Source organism: Marmota marmota, unplaced genomic scaffold, assembly GCF_001458135.2.
Source record: "Marmota marmota marmota unplaced genomic scaffold, marMar, whole genome shotgun sequence".
NCBI lineage: Eukaryota > Metazoa > Chordata > Mammalia > Rodentia > Sciuridae > Marmota > Marmota marmota.
Window position 1 is genome coordinate 1,607,871 of NW_026000252.1, and position 24,939 is coordinate 1,632,809.

The 24,939-nt window shown below is 38.2% G+C and overlaps 1 protein-coding gene across 1 annotated transcript in view; it reads right to left on the reverse strand.

Moving 5' to 3' along the window:
- Nucleotides 1-24,939, reverse strand: part of Gpc3 (glypican 3) — a 370,154-nt gene that overhangs the window by 103,468 nt on the left and 241,747 nt on the right. The gene's annotated exons all lie outside the window — the stretch shown is intronic.

Consider the following 24,939-nt stretch of genomic DNA (forward strand, 5'->3'; position numbering starts at 1 on the left):
GAGGGGAGGGGAGGGGGGATAGTAGAGGATAGGAAAGGCAGCAGAACACAACAGACACTAGTATGGCAATATGTAAATCAATGGATGTGTAACTGATGTGATTCTGCAATCTGTATATGGGGTAAAAATAGGAGCTCATAACCCACTTGAATCAAAGTGTGAAATATGATATATCAAGAACTATGTAATGTTTTGAACAGACAACAATAAAAAATTAAAAAAAAATAAAGTATTTAGGAAAAGTAAAAAAAAATAAATAATTATGGCAATAATTTAAAAATAGCAAACATTTCTAATATTGGGGAAAAAAAATAAATAAATAAATACTGAGCTTCTTACATGGACTTTGGTGCAAGTCTAAATTGGGACAGGGATTTTGGTCTTTTCTGGGTTTCAGGAGTTGGATTCTATTTTTTCATGATATTTCCATTTATTTATTTTTCCATTTTTATTATAGCATTATAATTATATATAGTATTTGAGTTTATCTTGAAAAAATAATACATGCAAGGAATTTGATTTCAATCCCCATTACCCCTTTTTTCCCCTTTCCTGCCCCCGCCCCCTATTCTCTCTCCTCTCCTCTATTGATCTTCCTTTTCCTCTGTTTAGGAGTTGGATTCTTGACCATCTTGATGTGAGTGAGAGGACTCCAGTACTGCAGCTTCACATATTGCTTGAGGAGCACGTAGGCACTGGAAGACTCACTTCATAAATGTCCCTGATGGCTGCTGCCTATACCATGTTTTTTAAAAACTTAAATTTTTTTTTCTTGGTGCACTACAATTATACATAATAGTGGGGTCCATTATGGCATATTTGTACATGCATATAATTTCATCAACCTCATTTCCCAATACCTTCCCTTTCCCTCCCCACCTTCCTCCCCATGATCAGCTTGCTCTACTCTACTGATCTCTCTTCTAGTATTATTTTAATTACTACATTATGATTACATATATAAGCAGAATTCATTGTGGTATATTTGCACATGGTCATAGCATAATTTGTCTACCAATTTCTTAATGAAATACTTCTTAAAGGCTTTGTCCTTGGGTACACATAGAGAGCGATTCCTCCAGTGAATAGATTGTAGATGGCTGTGGGATCCAACCATTGTTCCTTCTTCTTGTTGTTTTTATTTATTTATTTATTTATTTATTTATTTTTGTACCTTGGAAGCTTGAACCCCAGGAAAAGGGTTGGGGCCCTCTTACACAGCACGAGATCCATATTCACACACCAGAAGCACCCTTAGCAGAAGGTTGTCACTTTAATCAAAATTTCCAGATTATTCGGCGTTTCTGCTGAAATCTAGGGTGGAAAGGCATTCCTAGAGTTTATTTATTGGTGGGACAAAGTACCTACTGGTGGAAGAAAATTATACGTATCCAAGCAATCATCACATCATGATGCCCTATGCCTTAACCCCTTGTCCCATATTTCACTTCTTTAACTTCAAAAGTTAATTGAGGGGAGGGGTATGATTCATTGTAGGGCACTTGCCTAGCCTGCTGAGATCCTGGGTTCAATCCCCAGCACTACAAACAAACTAATGAATGCACAGACCATCAGCTATCACATAGCAATTGCCTTTGAGGACTGTTTTTAAAGAAACATTCCTTATCTAGTGGGAATAAGCTCGCAGCTAGCCTCCACCTTTATGTTTATATGATGGTGTTAAAATATGGCCCATCTCCTGATGATACCACATCCATCTTCTTTCTTTACTCCTACTGAGGCCTGAGGCACAGACCCTATTCACAGATAAAGAGGCACAGCTCCTTATAAATCTTCTGAAATTAACTCCAGGAATGTGTCCCTACAGACATTTCCCTGGACTTGTTCATATCAAAGTTTGACAGCCACTTTTATGCCCACTCCCTCCAAAACAAATATCTTTCTGAAGTTTATTATTCTCATTGGAATAGTGTGAAAACATCTGCCAACTTAGTGATTTTTACCCATACTTCCTTTTCCACAACAATTATGAATATTAAATTAGTCTCACAGTTGATCCCTTGTGGCCCCACTGGAGTATTTTCTGCCATTCAAAAATCATTCCTTTAGCTCTACATTTTAAAAAGTCTTATCTTCAAGCCATTGATAAGGACTAAATACTGCTCCCCAATTCCACGATGACTCAATTTTTAAAAACCAGCATTGGGTTTAAAACTTTGCCAATTTTTTGAAAGTTGAAATAGCATCCACTCTATCTATGTGCTATTTAAATCCTCAAAGGACTGCAGTAAATTAAGCATGGTTTCTGGTTACAGAAGTGTTGGGAAGAACTGGCCCATAGCTTAGCTTAAAACTTGCCTTTATTGCATTGATTTCACAAAGCAACAAACAATTTTACTGGTCCAATTGATGCCTATAGTTGCTAAAACTTCCAGTATTACTTTCAACTAATATCCTTCCCTTAGGTATCTAAATACCTCTCCCCCAACTCCCAGTATCCTTTTCTGTTTCTCATTTATCCTCAGCCAAAGACAATATTCAATCAAAATTTAAAAGAATTGCGTATTTTAATGGAATATGATACAGACCTAAAAAGAACAAAGTAGATCTATATGTGTTGATCTAGAACCAAGTCCAAGATATATCGTAATAGATAACACAGTGGTTAAGAACATACAGTGTGATTCCATTTGTGGTAAAAATGGGTCTGTGTATACATTACAATGGTTCCTCTTTATCTGTGGTTTCATTTTATGCAATTTCAGTAACACACAATTAACTGTGGTTTGAAAATATTAAATGGAAAATTACAGAAATAAACAATTCACAAGTTTTAAATTGTATGCCATACTAAGTCATGTGATAAAGTCTTAAAACAATCAGATTCCATCCTACCCAGGATGTGAATCATCCCTTTGTCCAGCATGTCCATGCTGTAAATGCTACCTGCCCTCTAGTTACTTGGTAGCCATCTTGGTTACCAGATCAACTGCCCAATATTGTGAGAGTCAGAGACCACATTCATGTAACTTTATTACACTATATTGTTATGTGTTCTGTTTTTATCACTGTTATTATGTATCTCTTATTGTGCTTAATGAATAAATTAAACTTTATCATAGGTATGTATGCACAGGAGAACATAGGACAGTTATCCTTTGGCATTCAAGCAGGATTGGTTCCAGGATGCTCCCACCCATGGATATCAAGATCTGTGGAAGCTCAACTTCCTTATATAAAATGACATAACATTTGCTAATAATCTACACATATCTTTCCATATACTTTGAATCACCTAGTAATACCTAATATATTGTAAATACTATGATTATAGTCACTCTACTATATTGTTTAGGGAATAATGACAACAAAAGAAATCTGAACCTGTTGAATACAAATGAAAAATTTTCTCCTAATATATGTTTTTTCTTTTCTTTCCTTTGTGGTCCTAGGGACCAAACCCAGGGCCTTATGCATGCTAAACATGAACTATACTTCTGAGCCACATCACCATCCTTTTTGTAATATTTTCCATCCATAGTTGGTTGAATCCTTGGATTTGGAGGGTCAACTTTTATACAGGATTCAATACCATTAGTAGATTCAGGCATCTACTGTGGGTCTTGGAACATATCCTCTATGGATAAGGGGACCAATGTATTCTTATATACTCTCTAAATGTCCAAATATGTACAGAAAATTTTTAGATAAATATGTAAGAAAATGGGAATAGCAGTTAAGAGAGAATAGGGAGATGATGCTTTTATAATTTTTACCACAAACATTTTATTTTTATGTTGCTGGGATCAAACCTGGGCCCTTGAACATGTTAGGAAAGTGCTTTACCACTGAGCTACTTCTCCATCCCCCTGCCATGAATATTTTCAACCTTTATAATTAATTGACTTTTAATGAGTGAAATATTACATAATAATTAATATAAATTTCCCAGCATCCTTGTGATATGATTGACATAAACTGAATATATTTACCATTTACAATGTAATGTTTTGATATATGTACACATTATGAAATGATTACCATGAATCATCTAATTTATCTATTACCTCCATAGTTATCTCTTTTTGTGGTAAGGACATTTAAGATCTATCCTCTTATTGAATTTCAAGTAGACAACACAGTATTGTTAACTAAAGATATCAGGCAGTTCAGTTTTTAAAGGCAAAAGAAAAAAAATAAAGCCAAACTAAGAAATACAGATAGCTCATATGGTTACCGAATAGATTCTATTAAGTTAAACAGAGCCCATGTTTGTTACTCTTGAGTGAGGTAACCCCTATCAGTGAGGATGTGAATAAGAACGCCTACTATGGGTTGGAAGTATAGCTCAGTGGTAAAGCACTTGCCGAATATGTGCAAGGTCCCAGGTTCTATTCTCAGCATTGCAAAACAAAACAAACAAAAAGAATGTACACTATTAGTTGCACCATCTCTCAAAACAGAGGCAAGGGCTCAGGATATAGCTCAGGTAGAGCGCTTGCTTGGCATGTGCAGGTTCCATCCCCAGCATTGCAAAAGAATGGGAAAAAAAGAAGGCAAAAAAAGGCATTCAAGTTCTCACTCTCTTTCCTTTGTAGACAGCTGAAGTCCTCTCCAGATGGATATTGAAGGCCTCCCAGCACCACCCTGATTCATTCTGACCCCACTGCCCTTGCATCTAAACATATGCTGGGCTCTTTCTCGAATTGATAGTGTCCCTTTGAAGTACCACTCAAAGCATCTCATGGTTCTTCTCTTAACTATTGGTTATTGAGTGCTTTCTCACAGAACACTGTGAACACTCAATAACCAATAACCTCAATGAATTGAGTGTGAACACTCAATAACCAAGTGTTTCTCACAGAACACTTTTTCTGCAGAAGCACTGCAGAAAAAGAAAACACATTACGTCAAAAATTTTCCTAGCAAGCATATTATCAGCTTTTATATGTGCAGATGAAGAAAGTAAGGCACAGAGAAGTTAAGACACTTGCATTAGGTACACAGGTAATCCATCATTGAGTTGCAGTCTGAACCTTGAGAGTTCAAGTCCAGTTGCCTGTCTTCTTAACCACTATGAGGGTATTGCTTCCTTGGAGATAACTGAGGCTGACTAAATGTTTGACATTTCTTCACCACACTGCTCCACTGCATGTGACAATGCAGGAGCTACTTATAATTGTCTACAAGGCTCCCAACAGTGCTTACAGAACAGCTGTCTTGGCCTGCTCAGCAGGTTTCTTGGCTTGCCCTTTAAAAGCTCTTGGGGAAGACCTTGTACATGGAGTTAGTTCTTCTCTCATACAGAGATCTGACACTATCATTATTCACTGAAATCTTTGTGTTATTGGGAGATAAGGTGTTGAAGTTAGAGAAAAATAATCTTCCACCACTGCTATCACCGTCACGCCACTGACAAACACCAAAGGTGTTTTGAGGATTTCAAATCTCTAAGGACAGTAGGAAGAGGAAGGTAGGAGAACACTGTACATAATGCCTCCCTGCCTCCATCAGCTCAGCTGTGGCAAAGTAAGCTAAGTGATATGGCCTCAGGGAATTTCATGTACCCTGTGTGAGCTTCAAGCCAAGGGGAACTTGGATGTCTCTGTAGTTTCAAGTTAATTAATTCATTCAGCATTTCATTTCCATGTGCTCCTTCCATGCCACTGATGTACAGGGTTCATGACAGTCTTTGAATGAGGATGAGCTATGGTAGCCACAGTTCTTCTCATCCACAGACTGCCTAGAGGGTGTCAGGAATGGGAATGCTCATTAGCCATGGGGGATTTTAATGATGGGTTATCTGCTCAGTAATACTCATCTGTAATTTAATTAATTGTCCTCCTCTCTGCATACTGCCTCTTTCCTGAAGCTCTGACATGCTTCTGGCAATGAATCCTGGACAGGGGAGGAGAAATAATACATTGACAGAAGTGCTGACCTCCAAAATCTAATGTTTTCTTAAGTGGAAATGTTATGTGTGGTATTAGAAGTGTCACCTTTAAGCATTGCATGGGTGGCTTCTTTTCCCATCCAGTTTTGATCTATTTAGCACAAAAAAATGACTGCCACAATACTAAAACAAAACAACAACAACAAAAAAAAAACACAAACCTTATTTGTGCAGTGAAGAGGGGAACATGCATCCCCCTTTCAGGCAGATTGGTTAGGGACTGGGGGAAGAGGGAGGGGGAGAAACCTGTGCAAAAGCCATAAAGAGAAAAAGAACCTAATTAAAACAGGACATCTGGGCATGCTTGTCTTGGGACAGTTGAAGCAAAGAGAGCACTTGTAGAAGAGGAATAGAGTCAAACAAGCGTAAAATGGGCGATCCTTTCTTCCTATTTCTGTGCTGGTTGTGGCAGCCAGGGTTTAGTGGAAGGAAATCAACAGATTCAAATGTAGAACGTTTGAAATGGAATTGCCCTTAGAGATCAGCTGGTCCAATCCATCTGCTGCATAGAAGAAGAAACTGAGACCCAGAAAAGGACTTTTCTAACAGTATCACAAATTCACATTTAAAAGAAATCCCTTTCTTTTACTGCTCTGCAAATGCACCTTGCTGATTTTTAATACTGCTAGTAGATTGAGAACAGGGAAGCTGCTTGAAAATCCACTTTCCTTTTTCCCCAAAGCATTGGAATTGCGGAAAGTTTGAGAATGAGTCTCAGAAGTGCTAGCTCCCTACCCAAAAATATTTGATTTCACAAAAGTCGAAACTGCTCTTTGGTTATAGACGTCTAAACACAAGTTACAGATCTCACATTCTCAGATCGCCATCTTATGGAAAAGCTGCAGCATTGCAGGTACTCCCCGACTCAACCAATGATTTGTCAGACTGTTTTCTTGAAAAATACTCCAGCCACAATGAGCCCTGTGGAAAAATGGGATAATCTAAAGAACATAAATAGCTTTAAAAACAAACTAGAACACAGGATACAAAAAAAATCTTATTAAGAGGCTCTAAGAAGTATTTCTCACTTCTGAGATGCAGTCTTAATTTACATAAATGCGCAGAAAAATAAAGCAAAGATGAAAATAGCTGAGATTTGTAAATGAGATTAATAAGGGCAGTAACAATTTGATTCTTATTTATTTATGCACATATTTAACAAAAATGTTTTTCATAATTGTAAGTGTGGCCTTTCAAAATTACAAATAGATTTTGGTAAAGAAAAAGCAAATACTAGGGAAAACATCAGAGGATGCAAACCCATTTATATATCATTTAATGGACATTAGCAATATAAGAGAATATCTGCATTGGAATCCATTTTTAGCTTAGTTGCCAACCTCTCTGTGAGGAGGGGTTAAAATGTTGGTCTTGGAATATAATCAAGAAGTCACTTAAAGTCAGAGAAGCAAAGAAGAGTTTTCAGCTGGTGAGGAAAGAGCGAGAAGTTGATATCATCCACCACAGAGAGAAGAGTCACTGGCTATGAGGGACAGTCCCCAGCAGAGAGGGAAGGTAGAAAATGCCAGAGATGGGACCGCCAGTATGTTAGACTGAAGAAGCCAATTCTCCAGAGTAGCCTGGAGAAAAGGAGAGAAAAAAAGGAAATAAAAACAGTGCAAGTGATTCTTGGGAGAACTCCAAGATAGGTAGAGCTCAGTGTGTAGACAAGTTGGTGAGAACTGATACTAGGCCAGGGCAGGCAAGCTGGCACAGTGCTCTCTGATGGGTGTCTCTGAGGCACACATACAAATGGGGAAAGGACTCCTGACAGTGTTTAACTGTTAACAAAAACAGAAATAAAAATATACAATCAAAGCTCATTAATTGGAGGGGGAGTAACAGAGCAAGGAATATAGTAGAGCTTTCTTATTCAAGCACCACAAATGCATTCACCAAGTTTTCTAGTCCCACCAAGTTAAACCAAAAGCAATTTTTTTTTGTTTATTTGCTTTCTTTTTTGGTATTGAACCCAGGGGCACTTTACCACTAGACTACATCCCCACCCCTTTTTATTTTGAGATAGGGTGTTGCTAAGGTCCTGAGGCTGGCCTCAAACTTGCATTCCTTCTGTCTCAGACTCCCAAGTCATTGGGATTACAGGTGTCCACCACTGCACCTGGATCATACCTGATTTTAAGTTAGTTTTGGACATCACTTCTAGTGAGATGTGAATGAGCTGTAACTCCCCTGGAATACAATAATCAAGAACAAGGGAACAAGGAACCAGTCGCATACCTCAATAACACACGAGGGCATAGTATGAAAGTAACTGATATTCAAAATAATGATCAATAATTTTTAAGAAGTTAAATTCAATTTGGTACACATAGTTTACTAGGGCCACATGTAAATATATTTTTCAAAAGACCAAGTTATGATGAATGGGCTTTGAGTCAGAAATACAGATTCAAAAACTGGTTCCATCATATCCTGCATGACTTGTAACAAGGAATTAAACCTTTTTGAACTTGAGTTTCCTCATTTGTAAACTGGGAATAATGCCATTTGCACTGTTTTTATAATTACTGGATATAATGAATGTTAGTAAGTTGAGATAACATAGGCAACATGCTGAAAATAGTGCCCAGCACACAGAAAGTTCTATGTTATGGGTATTATTAGTGTTATTATGTGAAAGTACTGAACACAGTGCCTGACATGCAGTAGGTGTTCAATGAATGTCATTTGAAAAGAACTTCCAGAGGCAGGATAAATGAACTTTGCTATGAGTAATTAGAAGAAGCTTTGTATCCCCTTATCTTAGGATAAGATAAGTTGCTGAAGCTGGTCTTGAACTTGTGATCCTCATGCCTCAGTCTCCTGAGCTGCTGGGATTATAGGTGTGCATATAATCTGAAAGAATTTAAGAAACCAGAGTCCACTTGTCTTCAGTATGGTTCTAGGTAAAGTATGAGTGAAGGCAGGGGTGAGGATGGTGTAGGACCAGAGGAAATGAGCATAATAAAAGCATTGAGCTTTCTCTGATATTACACTTGAGCACTGATGTGTGAGTGGCTGGTGCTGAACATTCAGGCCTTGCTGAAAGGGACTCTTCAGCAGAGATGCCCTCACAAATCTTACAGGGGACAAGGCATCTGAAGGTGAACTCACTGGCCAGGACTTCAAGTGATTCAATATTAATTTTAGTCCACAGAACAAATCATTCACCTGTGGCTCAGGGAAGCCCACCAGTTTTCCCAAGTGTACAACTTGGGGTGTCAGATGGTCTCCTCCACTCCCCTTCCTCCTAAAGTGCATATTTGTCCTCTCTATGGTATAAAATATTCTGCTTCCACTTTGTATAACTGTCATTAGTGATGAATGAGATGGCTCTTGAAAACACCTACATGTTCTTTCAAATCTGTCTTCAGAATACTGGTTTGTTGGTCTCAGGTCCCTACAGTGTCCATAAGAAACATCCATTCTTTAATGTGATGATCTTCAAAATAAAGAATACCCTTAATCCTTCATTGAATAAAGACTAATTTTGGAGCAAGGAAAGTCAGAAATGGGGAAAATTGTGACTTGTAGATTCCCACTTTTTATTGTGGAGCTGGGGATCAAACCTGGGCATCATGCATTCTAAGTAAACATTTTACCACTGAACATCCCCAAGCCTAGATTTTTCTCCTGTGTTGGATTTCAAGTATATGTAGTAGCACAAAGTGAAGGTCCCTCAATGTCACTGAAATACTTTAAAAGAAAGCTAAACATGCCCTTGCTGTTAGCCCCTCTTGTCTGTCACTTGGGGGCCTCAAAATATTCCACCTGCAGGATTAGGCCTACCTAAATCCTGAGCCAGTGATGACAAAGATAGGAGGTATTAGCTTAGTTGATTCACCCAAGTAGCCCCAGGTCCTAGAATTAGCCTTGCTCCTGAAAGCCATTATATAATGTTTTCAGAGTGAACCCCTAACCATCAATGGTGGTACACACCTGCAATAACAGTGGCTTGGGAGGCTGAGGCAGGAGGATGGCAAGTTGGAGGCTAAGCTCAGCAACTTAGCAAGACCCTATCTCAAAATAAATAATAAAAAGGTCTGAGGATGTGGATAAGTGGCAAAGTACCCCTGGGTTCAATCTCTAGTACCAGAAAAAAAAAAATAAAAAAGCAAGCCACAGATGTTCACACACATTTACTCTTACCTAGTATCATTTTGTGTTTCCCTGAGCTGTATGGCCTGAATTCTGTTCTGGTTTCCTTAATTGTCTTTATCTCTGTGCCTACTGCCTTACCTGGTACTGGGCACATAGTGGGCACTCAAAATATGTCTATTAAACTGATCTGAGATAGAGGATCTTCCCCCAAAGTTCAACTTATGTGGTAGAGACTAACCTACTTCTGCTTGGCCTTTGTCAGTCTATTCCCCCTGGGACTGTAGCCATTGACTGAGGACCTGCCTTACACTGAACTTTTAGCCAGGCAACATTGTTATTCTATCCCACACACCAGATCACCTTCCTTTTAGAAACCAATGGCTACCTGGAGAATATCAGAGCTCCTTCCCTATACCTTAATGAATCTAATTTTTGAAGTGGTGGGACACACCCTATTTGGGCCAGAGCCAGCAAGGTTCCCATAGTCCACATCCTACTCCTTCTAGCCTCAGTCTCATCCCCATGGACCAATCACCTGACTCCAACACTGAGCTCACCTAAGATACACACCTGCTAGCAACAACAATTTGCATTACAAAGTCCTCAAAAATATGAACTTGGCCCACTTTTGTTGCCACATTGATGAAATCTGACTGTTGTGAAACACATCTGACATACCTATTACATTTGCTATAGGTCAAGGCAACAAACCTGAGAGGATTTCAAATGTAGTAGTGAGGCTTCTCGTTACAACTTTTTCTTAGGTTAGAGAAAGGATTTGCTGTCTTCATCAGTAACAGAATCAGCAAAGAGCAAATGCTATATTCAACACTTACCTAATAAGCATTTACAGACCTCTGTGCTCAGCCACAGAATCCAAGTAGCTAGAGTCCCTGAATTTTCCTGTTCTGACCCACTTAGTCTACTTTGGATTTCATGGAATCTGGTCTTCAGAAAGTGAAACATTCAACAGGTGACTGTGTTGGACTCCCACTGCAAATCTCTGATGGAGAACAGGCAGCTCAACTATAGTTTGAGTTTTTCTTATCCAAAATGCTTGACACCAGAAGTGTTTTGGATTTTGAAATTTTTTCCTGGTTATGACACATTTACTTGCATACATAATGAGATATCCTGAGGATGGGACCATGTCTAAACACAGAATCCATTTGATCCATATATATATTATACAGATAGCCTAAAGGTAGCTTTATACAATATTTACAGGGCACTTGCATTTAAAAATCTTAGCTATTTCTTATTTGTTCTTTTTAGATATATATGACAGTAGAGTGTATTCTGACATATTATACATACATGGAGTATAACATTCTAATTAGGCTCCCATTCTTGTGGTTGGACATGATGTCGAGTTTCATTGGTCGTATATTCATATATGTACATAGGAAATTTCTGTCAGATTCATTTCAGTGTCATTCCTATCCCTATTCCCCCTCCCTTCCTTTCATTCCCCTTTGTCTAATCCAATGAACTTCTATTCTTCCCTCTTGTGCATCTGCAGTTTGATTGTGACCCATCACATGAAGTCAGGTATATAATTTTCCACTAGGAGTGTCATGCTGACACTCAAAAAGTTTCCATTTTGGAGCACTCTGCATTTTGGCCAGGTCAGGAATGTTCAACCTGTACTTCATAACCCATCAACAGACACCATTGTGCTTCACAACATCCAGAGTACTGGGTGCAGGGGCTGGTGTGGCTAATGGGAAGGAAAAGGGGCTAGCAAGAATAAGGGAACTCAGTAGAAAGTTACCACCTGCAGAAACTGGAACTGCTACTTCTGTTGCCTCTTCTTAAAATTAATTCCAGAGCCCCAGAATCAAGGCTGCCTCCAGAGCCCTGAAGTAGCACAAGGAAACATATTCAGCAAGTCTTTGCCTAGTGGAAGAGATGGCAGTGGTGTGCATGGACACATATAAGGAGAAAACCAATAGCAGAATAGTTCTGCCCCTCAGCAGGCCTAAGCTTGGCACTGCTACTGTCTAGTTACCAGCAATAAAATAAAGGTAAAGAACAACAAAGGTAGGAAGAGGTGAAGCCAAGTATAAACTCCCCCACTCCAACTGCCTCAGTAGCTGCAGGTGCCCTCAGCTACTCCGCTCATTGCACCTGCTCTGCTTCTGGAACAAGTGTCCCATTGTATGAGGTTGTACAGACGGAGGTGCTGAGCAAACAAGAAATGACTCGCCTGGTCATAAAGTAGATGGGATTCCAGGAAAACTTTACGAAACCAAATAAAAGTGATTGTAAAGCACTTGGTAAAATATAAACTGCTACATAAATACTTAATAAAAGCTCACAGTAATGCACACAAGGACAACTAGGTCAAAAATTACCCAAGCTTTCTAGCCTGGAGGATCTTGGAAGGAATAAAAATTGTCTTCCTCCCTATGGTTTTCTCAGCCACTTTGTATTCCCCAGCTTTTACCTGCCCTTCAGCCCTTGGCACTTCTCTAGATGGATCTCTCTCACCACTGATATATCTCTGTAGTTAGAGGGCTTCTAATTTTCATTCTGAGAAAGTCTGTCAAATATTATTTGGAGCAACAGACATTGAATTCCATTTCTTATGCTCAGGAGCCCCATTGGAGCTATGTGGTGTTCTAGGGGAGACATTTTCTTTAAGGTTTAATTACATGATCTCACCCAAACTCTTCCATATCAGAAAGCAAGAACAACTCTGACAACCTCTCAAACAGCCAACCTATCTGCTCCGTTGTAGCCCTAACATACCTTGAAGAGAAAAATGAAGAGTTCACTGGTATCTTGATGAGAGTGATTATAACCTGGGGCTCCTTTTGAATCATGTTCACTTTGGTCTATTTGGGAAACCATCAGGGGAAGAACTGGAAATTCAAAGTCATTAAGGTGACTTTATGGCATTCCTTCCCCTTTCAGACTACCTCCCACACAAGTATCTTCACCATTAAATCTTTATAGCCTGATAGAGATGGAAAGAGCCTTGGAGGTCATTTTGTCAAATTCCTTCATTTTATAAATAAAAGAGGAGGCTGGAGGGCAGTCACTTGCCCAAGGTCAGGCAAAAAGTTCATATTAGAGCTAGGATCCAAATTGGACCCTTAACCTAGGGCTGAAGTGGTCACTTCTGCATGTACTCCAAAGCTCCATAGGGAATACAGAGGCTTTGTTGTAAAAGGCACATTTGTAGAGGAGGCTGGGTAGAGGACTAGCCTCAGAGGCAAGTAAAGGTTATCTTCTAGCAAGGGACTGAAGTAACTCTAAGGCAAAGGGGGACTTCTCCCAGGGGATACCACCTTATACTCTTGAGAGGACATGGGAGCAAAGCAGCATGGTGGGAGAGATGGGAAATGTACTGCTACCCTTATGGGTCTAGACTTGGAAGGCATCAAGGAAAAGACAGCATTTAATAGCACAGGCTAAAGAAAAGTTGGACAGAACACTATTCTGGGTTTTCTGGACAATCAATTAAAGCAAACTTAGGCCAGGATTAAGAATAGGAATAAGAAAGTATTCCTAAACCTTGAAGGGGAGAAGCAAGGCACTAGATAGGCAGGGCACTGTAATAAAGAGACTAACTGGGTTTGAATCCTGTCGGTCTTACTAGTGCTGTGAACTCTGGTAATTTACTTAATCTCATTACTTAAATCAGGAAAGTTGGAATAATATTAATGTCCACCTCAAAAGCTGTTGTGAGAGTTAAACTTTGTTAATACACACCAAGTGCCCAGCACAGTACCTGACACATGATAAGAACCAAAGAAGGGTTAGTCATTATTACCATTGACAGCTCTACTGATTCAGTCTTGCTTTCTGAAGTCTCACTGCACCCTTAGACAGGATTTGGGGGATAGGTAAAGGGCAGAGAGTGGTGCTCAGAACGCTTCAGGGAGGAAAAGGTAAGAGTGAAGGCAGCTAAATGAACACAATCAGTGAGCTGCAGTTCCCCCAGCTTTCCTCCAAACTTCCAATGCAAAACCCTCACAATTGCATCTTCTTTCCATAATTAGTAACTGCTAGAGTCATCAGTGCCAAAGAGTGACCAACTGTCCCTGACTTGCTTAGAACTGAGGGATTTCCTGGGGCTTGGGAATTTCTGTCCCAGACAAACTGGAACAGGTTAATCACTGTAGGGGCCAGGAGGTATTTGCTGTTATAAATTATTATTTGTTATAACCAGGGTACAGGGCACTTTGCTAGATGCTATCCACTGGGGTTTGGAAAGGCTGGGTTATCAAGAAGGCATGCATAGGGATTTTTTTGTTCTCTATAGATATACAAGATAGTAGAGTGTATTTTGACATATCTTACATGTATGGAGTATAATTTCCCATTCTTTTTTAAATTTTTTTTTAGTTGTTGAAAGACTTTTATTTTATTTATTTATTTTTATGTGGTGCTGAGGATCAAGCCCAGTGCCTCATACGTGCTGGTCATACATTCATATATTAACATAGGATATTTATGTCCAATTTATTCCACTCTTTCCTATTTCCATCCCCTCCCCTCCCTTCATTCCCTTTTGTCTAATCCAATGAACTTCTATTCTTTCCTCCATCCTCACTAATTGTGAATTAGCATCTGCATATAAGAGAGAACATATGGCCTTTGGTTTTGGGGGATTAGCTTATTTCACTTACATGCATAGGGATCTTAATATGGTTTTCTTCATGTCCATGATTGAAAAAGAAAAACAGTTTCTTAAACAGATAGACTTCACCAGGGGACCATTAGCCAAGCTGAGGATGATGATCTTTAGCAGGATAGTCACAGAGCAATAGTCTCAGTATCAATGATTCTCATTTGTTTGCTTCAATTTTCTGATACATGCTGTCTTTCTCCAAGTTCAATTCCCAGCACTGTTATTATGTGTGTTTGAATGTAATAAAAGTGCATTTATTTTAAAATGGTCCGTCACTCCTACTTTTCATTAATTTAAACGGATGCTACCAATCTCTCAAAGTATTTCCTTATCCAGAGCCAACTGGTTTATTCAACACCATGGGCTGATTCATTTAAAAATAGAATTTGTGGGGCTAAATAGATTTACTTATTTAAAAAAAAATAAGTTTTTTTTTTCTGAGAGATGCAGAGAGAGCCACTCAGGAGGCTGCTAAAAAGTCTGTGTTTATATTCAAAGAGAATCTAATAACTCTGTGTTCATTATCCAATATACGCTTCCATTTATTCAGAGTAGAACTTCCCCTACATCTGATCTACTCTTCTACTTCAAAATCTAGTAAATTGAGGGTGCTTTATAATTTTTGAAGTGATTTCATATGAATTTTCTTTCAGGAGGTTCACAACAAACCCTTAAGGCAGACAGAGGAGTATTTTTGCCATTTCTCTGAAGGAGAATACAAAACGTTGCAAGTTCAAGCAAGCTGTCCAAGGCACACAGTTTTACCATAAGTATTACTCACAAGTCTGGGTTGGTTCACCTGTTGAATTTGGTAGACATGAATGGAGAGTCTACTCTATGCCAGTTACAACTAAGAAATGTGGAACATTAGAGACAGACACGTAAAATAGATCAATTCAGGATAACTGGGATATGTTCAGGGGAAACCTAAGTGCTGGGAGGCTAGGACCCAAGACAGGAGGGATTCAGGGTCATCAGAAGAGATGACATTGAGTTAAGGATAAGTAGGGGCAAGTCAACCAATGTTTTTCCTAGCCCCTTCTAGGATGGCTTAGTCCTCCTTAATTGTATTAGGAAATGAGCTTGAAAATATGTGTCCTTGCAGAGTACAAGGACATGTACATGTCTATCTAATCCCAAACTGCTGTATCCCTACCTCAAGTGGTAGTATATTATTCTGGTTTCTATTGAATAAGGATTCATCCCAGCTCTGGGCAAATAAAGGGCTCAAAACAAGGAAGAGTACATTCGAGTGATTTTTAAGCTCCACCTCAGCATGTGGATCACGAAGATATAAGGAGGCAAAAAGTAGGAAGCTCCTATGACACTTGATCTACAAAGAAAAATACACTTTCCTTCACATGGAAATGAAACTGCATTATAAAGGCAACAAACCCAAGGATCAAAGTTATACTCATGTAAAAAAATAAAATTCATTGGCTTGAAAAATTGGGCAATCATGATTGATTTTAATGATCTTTCTTTTTTTTCCACAAAAGTTCACCCAAGGGTGACAGAAAGGACCTTAGAGTATTAAGTAACTAGAGTCAACCTGCAACAAGATTTGTTCTAGTTTCTAATGTAATTTAAGAAGATTACCTGGGTTAATCACTACAAAGAAGTTCTAGGAAGAATGGTTTAAAATGCCTTTGCCATGAAACAAGATATTGAAGGTGAGAAGGCCAGTTCAGTGCATCCCCTTACAAGGAAATACCTCTTCTTTGATCACTTGTGGACCCGAATACACACAATTTGCACCAACCAGGACTATGGCTAGGGATGTTGACATTTTTTTTGTAGAAAGGAGAGGAGATAAGATAAAAATGAGAGGAGATGGGTAAGGTTGTCAAGAAATGTGTCATCAGCAGGACACAGTGGCACACACCTGTAATCCCAGAGGCTTTGGAGGCGGAAGCAGGAGGATTGTAAGTTCAAAGCCAGTCTCAGAATTTAGTAAGGCCCTAAGCAACTTAGTGAGATCCTGTCTCAAAATAAAACATAAAAAGGCAGGGGAGGTGGTTCAGTGGTAATGTGCCCTTGGGTTCAATCCCCCAGTAGTAAAAAAAAAGAAAAAGAAAAAAAGAAATGTGTTATTAAACCAAAGGAAGCTAAAGGCCTAGTTCTATCAATCTTCCAGGAAAGCTTTTCTTTTCTTTTGCAGTGTTGGGGATCAAACCTTGGGTCTTGTGCATGCTACACAATACTCTACCACTGAATAACACCCCTCACTTTAATAGGTTTCTTGAATAACAGCATGAATGGCAATACTATTTACCATTTTTAAAAGGTCTACCATGTTCCAGGCACTAATACCCTGCATTTCACAGTCTCTCTGAATTCTCTTAACATTTTGTTAAGGCAGAAATCATTAATGCCATTTTACAGATGGACAAACCAGAGGTCAGAAGAGTAAGAGCTAATATGGAATAGAGCAGCAATTCCAACCCAGGTTTGCTGACTCCAAAGTTGTGTGCTTAAACACTCTGGTATGCTGCCTTATGGTTACAACATAACTTTAAAATTTGCCTCTTTGTGAGTGTGTGTGTGTGTGTGTGTGTGTATTTAGTCCAACTATTTGGCTATATTCCTATTAGTAAAAATCATCAGAGAAACCCAGAGAAATCAAAATAACCCAATATTTTGCACTAGTTTAAGTATAGGAGGAAAAGGGCAAAACCCAGAAAAGCTGAATTTCAAAGGAGCCACCAAAATCCTGGGGCAACAATGGGGACCAGCAACAGTAAAAAAGTGGCACCTACCCGATCATTCTTGTAGCCTTCAGAGGAGAAAAATCACCATAACTCCATAATCACAATTACAATCATCACAACAGCCAGTCAGGGTCTAAGAGTCAGGCCACTGGCATGAGGCTCCTAAGAAAGAGGCTTGCCTAAAATGCCTCACCTTGTCCTTCACATGCCCCAAAAGTCCATTTTCTTTGATGCTCAGTGAATGACTATCAGAAAAATATAACCTTTCTGAATCAGAGTAATTGGAAAACTGTTTCAGGGGTGTAACTGTTTGTGGAGTTCAGAGGTATTCTAATGAAGTGACACTGATATCACTAAATGAAACTGATCATATGCCTTATCAGGAAGAGGTCAGGAGACTTATCACAACCAGCAGTCCTGTTCTAATCAGTCCTCCATCTAGCTTACATGCTCTCTGGCTGGTGAATATTAAAGTTATGACAGATTTCTAATTTGCACATATCTTCAAAACGTATATAGCCACAATTCATAAATGACATTAGCATCATTCAAATTATTCCAGGAACTCTTCTTTGTCTACCCATTAAAAGCTAGTTTAAATGTCTTCTTAAAAGTAAGCAGCCCCACTATTTTATCCCCTTAACCCATGTGGACCCCAAATGGTTCAAACCTGCTTAATCAGCCACCACATTCAACATTTTGGTTCCTAAAGATTCACAGATATTTCCAAAAGATCCAGTTTACTTTTACAGGAAGAAAAATGGCCTGGGCCTCTTCATCCTTGCTCTGGACATTTACCTGACCTGCTCAACCATTCCATATGATGATAATGGTGATAATAACATCAACAACAGCTGTCATTAATTCACTTCCTATGTGTCTGAACACATTTCCACAACAATCCTGTAGAATAGGTATCATTACCTTATCTTCCAAATAAGGTAACAGAATTTGTTGTTAAATGTCTTACTCAAAGCATGTAGTCAACTGAGCTAGGAATAAAATCTGCATCGGGATCATCCTAAAAATTGTGCTTTCCCAGTATGCACCATTCACCTGGCTCCGATTTCCTAACCTCTCAGAGTTTTCTCTCCATAATCCTCAGCCTGTACCACTCAGGATCAGCTGGCTGAGAACCAACAGCCTGTAGGCTGCAAGGACCAGTCATAAGCCTGTAAGCCTTTTTCTGAAGAAGATGTAGAAAAATTATCAGGAGCACCAATAAAATTGCTCTATGACCTACCAAAGCCTCCTACTTCATGTTGAAGGAGGCAATAATACTTTAGAGGCTTAGAAGCTCTAGTATGTTAATAATTTCATAAGAGCAGTCACTTTTTTTTTCATAGTTGCATCTCCTAAGCTTTCCAGGCTAAAATAGAAGAGCTGTGGGCATTGTACAGCAATGGTTAAGAGGAGACAAGTCTTTTTCAACTATCAGAATCAAACTACAAAGAAAATATCAGGAGGTGACATTTATTGGTTCAGAGTACAGATATGCTTTGACCAGCCTTGGAGGATCCCAAATTTCTCTGTATAACAAAATGACCCAGTTGATCCCAGGAAGGGCTGGCATTGTATAATAATGGGACACAATCTGCTTAAAGTAATAAGCCATCTAGCCTTTAACAGGTAGTCTATAGACATATTAATGTTGAGCCATGAAACTGTCTCCTTTTGTTACTTAAGACATGACAGCTGACCAGGTGTGGCCCATCCTGAGCATGGCATGCCATATTAAACCATCATTCAGCTAGATAAGCTGTGTTTTTCTCACTTGATTTTGAAGGCAAAGCTACTGTATGTGACACCATAATCTTTAGGGATAAATGTCACTGCATTGCTATGGAGTATGTCCTGATAAATAGCTGCCACTAAGGACTACTTTTAAGATAAATCTATGATGAAAAATATACCAATCTGAGCCCTTAGATGGATTTTTATATGGGAGTACTCCCCAAACTTATCTGTCTTGCCATACCAGGATTTTAAAAAATCCTTAACTGTCATCAATATATCATGTTATACCAAATTAAGTCATTTTATACATAATCCATTTCTCCTTGAAAGCTTTTTCATAAACAATCTAGACTTGTCTAAGGTAAGGCAGGATATGTAAACTGTCATACTAGTAAGTGGCCTGATATGCAATACTTTCATTCTAAGGCACACACTCAGGCAAACATAACAGTTCCCTAGGAGTGCCATGTTTCTGCTTCCAAGAAAACTAAAGTGGAAATGAAATCCAAACATGTCTGAAGGGAGACCAAGAACTATGGAGAAAGATTGTGATAAAACTAATACTGAAGCTCCATTTGTCCCCCTCTCCCTTCTGCCTATCTTTCATAGCAGAGCTGCCTGAAGAATAGAGGGCAGAGGATGAACTAGCCACGAGAAGAGAGAACATAAGAGGTTAAACACTGTACCTCAGTTTCTAACTCTGAAATCAACAGAATAGGAAGAGCTGAGAAGATCTACTCTCAGTTTCAGCATGATTTGTCTGACTTGTGTCTACCAAAGTTTGGAATCATATGACTTGAGGACTGACTCAACATCATTGAATGTTATTTCCATTATTCATTGTTTATTTTTTTTCCTGTACCCTCCTTCTTCCTCTTGGTTCTATATTTTATGTCACAGATTTGCTTTCTCATTGTTTCTTTTTTTGTAGGGCTGGGAGTTGAACCCAGGGCCTCACACATGCTGGGAAAGTACTCTACCACTGAGCCACACTCCAATACTCCCCCCCACATTGCTGCTTTCATTGGCTATCCCATATTTAAAATTGTATGTACACTGCCCTGAGACCTTTGGAGAAAAGTTACACTATAAAAATAAATCCAAACAACAAATAATTAGCAGTCTATTTTAGCACACATGGGAGCTATGTATAGCAACTGTTGCATACCCCTGGTCTATTTCCACTAGACCAGGATGAGATGTGCATGTTTATATGTATGTCTGAGTATGTATGTACTCTGACATTTGGGTCTTTACTTAACCCCTTTACCAACAGAAAAGACTCTAAAGGTGTTTCCCTCATGCTATTTATGTAAGCCAGTAAAAGACTTGCTAGTGCTAGAAATCTGCCTCCTCCCCAAAGTCCCCAAAACACAGTGTTCTTAAATAACTGCACTATAAAAACAAAATCAAGTATTCTTCCTAGCTTTTCCAAGATCACAGGGGTGGGGAAGATATTTTGTTGCCCCATTTAAAAAATAACTTTGCACATGTCAGGGATTTGGTGTTAAGGGTTCTCTCATTTATTCCCACTTGCTGATAGGCCACAGTCTATCTCTCCAACCCAGTAGAAAAGAGAGAAAAATGATCTTCTTGCCCCATTTTCAGAAACATAAATAAGGTTTTGGGACAAGAAAAAAAAATCGCTTTGAGAACTAAACTAATTGCTTTACATATTCCCACTTCTGCCTTTCCAATTATGCAGAGAAATCTTAGAGAGGCATTATAAACTTTAGAAGACTTGTCAATGGAAAAAAGAAAAAGAAATCACCATGACACAATGAATGTGCACCTGTTATTTCTCATATGAAATGGAAGGTAAGATTACATAGGAGAAGATCCATCTTCATTGCAATTATCCCCATGCAGATCTCAGGAAATTTATTCTCGAATGCCAGATTCCCCATGTGGGAGTCCCAGAGTCATCATCAGAGAATACAAGATGAATATGGATTCAAAACAGACTGAAGTATGTCAGCCAGAAGATAACAGCAAGATTCCAGAGCTGACATCAGGAGGCATTGGGTCCAATCCCCAGCACCACCAGAGAGAGAGAGAGAGAGAGAGAGAGAGAGAGAGAGAGAGAGAAATTCAAAGGATGTGAAATTTGACCTTATTTAATAGATTGATTCTCTAAAAGTTGAGAGATATGTACATCCACAGTAGGAAGGTATAAATAGCTCTGATAACAGAGTTGACATGGATATTGCTCAATATTTCCTTCAGCATCTATATTTTCCTTTTGATCAAGCATCTCTAATGACAAGTCTCATTTCCTGTTAGGATTCTTGATTCTCCAGATTTTTTTTCTGGGCTAAAAGTAAAATATTTTCAAAGGAACACAAACCTGACCTATAAAGATAACAAAGTTTCTACCTTTTGACATTATGAAGTGTCAACTCTTACTTAAATTTAAATTAAATGAGAAATTCAGTGAAAAGCTCTGGAAAAGGTTTTAACTATAAATGAGACATGAGTGCAAAGCTAATCTTTATAAATGATACAAATAGAGGGCATACATGTCTTCAGGCTAAAGAACATCATTTTTATTAAATGTATATTCCTGAGAATTTTTTAAAATGTAGTTTGACACTATTCCCTAGTCTCATCATTGCATTAGGTCAGTAATACAAGTACAGGTTAATTACAACCCGAGGTTATTAACCAAGGAGAAGTTGCTTCCTAGATTATATTACCCTTATTCTTTCTGCAAATATATTTGATTTTTTCCTTCCTTCCTTTTTCTCCCTCTCTCCCTTCTTTCCTGGATAGCATATATAAAAACTAGAAGTTGTTTTGAAAAAAAAGTTTATTTTTCAGAAGTAAAAATAGAAGTTTGAAATAACTTTACCCATACAATAATATTTATTACTTTGTTCAGTACTCTCATGCATTTAAAGCTAGCAAATTAAACAAAAAAATTCAGTTAATATAGATTTGGGGATGTAGCTCATTGGCAGAGTACCTGTCTAGAATGCAAGAGGCCTTGGGTTCAATAGCCAAACCTGCAAAACAAATTTCTTTTTCAGCTAACAGATGTCTTTTAATGGTGAAAAAGTGCATTGGGCTAACTTTTGGATTTATTCAAATTCAATAGGCTTTGGTTATACTATTTGATAGATTAGAGAACTTTTTTGATTCCAGAGCAACATCATTCACATACATATACTGGCCAGGAAATAGTTAATATGAGAAAAATTCAATAAAAATCCCACTGATTCAAAACATACATGCCTGGGAAGATAATATTTTGGATTAATTATATCATGTGGGTTTTTTCTTAAGCAATAGAAAATATATCATTAGTGGGTTTTGTTGTTTGTTTTTGCAATACTGGGGATTGAACCCAGGGCCTCATATATGCTAGGCCAGTGCTCTACCACTGAGCTACATTCCCAGCCCAATATTAGTGCTTGATATATAGTGGGTGCTCAAATATTTGTTAAATGAGTAAATGAATGAACACACTAATAAAAATATATTGTAAATTAAAATTTCCTTTTAAATAAGGAACCATGGTTGAAAGATGTTACTTAGCCAGGTATGGTGGTGCACACCTCTAAACCCAATGAGGCAGGAGAATTACAATTTTCAAGTCAGCCTGGGAAACTTAGTAGACTCTGGCTCAAAGAATAACAATAAAAAGATAGCTGGATTCAGTGGCATATGCCTGTAATTCCAGCAGCTCGGGAGGCTGAGGCAGGAGGATGGTGAGTTTAAAGCCAGTCTCAGCAACGGCAAGGCCCTAAGGAACTCAGTGAGACCTTGTCTCTAAATAAAATACAAAATAGGGCTGGGGATGTGGCTCAGTGGTCGAGTGACCCTGAGTTCAATCCCCAGTATGTATGTATTTGTGTGTGTGTGTGTGTGTGTGTGTATATATATATATATATGTATATATATATATACACACACACACACATACACATATATGCATGCTTCTTAAAACAAATAAATATTCAGGAATTAGTCTCACCATATTAACATACAGTGGACAAATAACTAGGATAGTTTCTCATGAAGTTTATGCAAGAAACACATATTTGACCCATGAGTATTTTCTTTTCTAATAATCTATTGCTTATACCTGTTTTGAAGCATCAGCTTTTTATAAAGCCAAATAACATCCCTTTTCTCTGAAAATTAAAAGAAATATGACAAAACAGTTAAATACATTTTCATGATTTGACTTAGTACCTCATGAGGTTTTAGGAGGTCAAACACACACTGTTTCTCCAGAGTACAGTGGGGTGCATGTGGACATTAATCTCTCCATCTTGATTCAACATTTGCTGATATAGAGAAGTCTATCTCTGTGCAAGTTCAATGCCTCAACCAGGATGGCATGCACCCTCATTCTCAGTGTCCCATGTCAGTAAAAGGATTTAGGTGAGGGGAAAAAAAAACATGTTCAGGTATTTGTTCCATTTTGTATTGGGAAGAGGAGAATTAGAGGAGGAAGAGAGGAAAAAGATAAGTAACATGCATTGAGTTTCCAGTATGTGCCAGTGTGCTAAGGGCTTTAGACATATGACCTCACTTAGTATTTGCAATAACTCTATTAGATGCCCTTACAGAAGAGGACCTTGAGATTTTCTACAGGTCCAGTGACTTACCCAAGGCCATACACAGTATGTAGCAGAACTGAGATACAAATCCAAGTTCATCTGACTCCAGAGCCTTCTGTCACCCATTACAATGAACTGTGAATAAACTTCACTCAGCATCTTATGTCCTGGTATTGGGACCCAATAGAAAGTAAGCTCATCAAAGCTTTCCTTCTTTACCCTGTATCCCTAGTGCCTACGATGGTGCCTAACACATAATATCTCAAAAGATGAAAGCTGAAGGTATGAATGAATAAGTTAATAAGGAATAAAAGCACACAGACTATCAAAACTGGAAGGTCTCTAATCCAACCACCTCATTTTTAAATGGGAAACCAAGGCCTAGAGAGAACAAATTACTTTCCTTAAGTTAAGAAACTAATTTGAAAGACTCAGAACTTGATTTTGGGTCTCTTCTGTGTTCTCCTCTACAACACACTGTTACTTGTACAAATGTTTTTTAAATCATCTTCATCAACTCTGTGATTTCCTAAGAATTCTACCCTCTGGATCTAATTCCTTAATTACAAGATATTGCTCACAAGCATAAAGTAAAGAAGGTTAGGAATACCATTAGTTCTATAGAATTAAAACTCACAAGGATAGGGAACTTTGTTTTGTTCAGTTCAACATGCTTAGCACTTAGAAGGTGTCCAGTAAATATTTGCTGAATAAATGAATATATATTGTTTCTTTGTCAGTGATGAGCAAATTCTTTATAGATGAGGACAACATAAATATATCAATACTCAAATGACAAACATTTCAGTAAAATTGCTCAGTGAAATGGTACTCCCCCTTTCTTTTTAACCCCCATCTTCCTCTGTAAAATGGGGGAAAATAATAGTATTCATTTAATAGGACTGTTGAAAAACTGAAAAGATTGATATGAAGCACTTAGCTTGGTGCTTAATACATAGTTAATGTTCAAGAAATGATAGCTATTAGTATGAATATGATTTCTTCAAACCATATTTACATAATGAAGAGACGAAAGAAGCTCTTTGTAAAATGCCCCTGGATGCACACAGTTCTCTATGTGTTTTAAAGTTTGTAAATTCTACAAGAGCTCTGAGTTATACACAGAATCCAAACATCAAAGATGCTCATATTTATGTTTTGTATAGAATTTCTTGTGAAAAAATGGCAAATGAGAATTAACTTTCAGATGAACATATGATGATTATTTGTCAAATATTGCTATATTTAACTATTAAAAAAGATTAC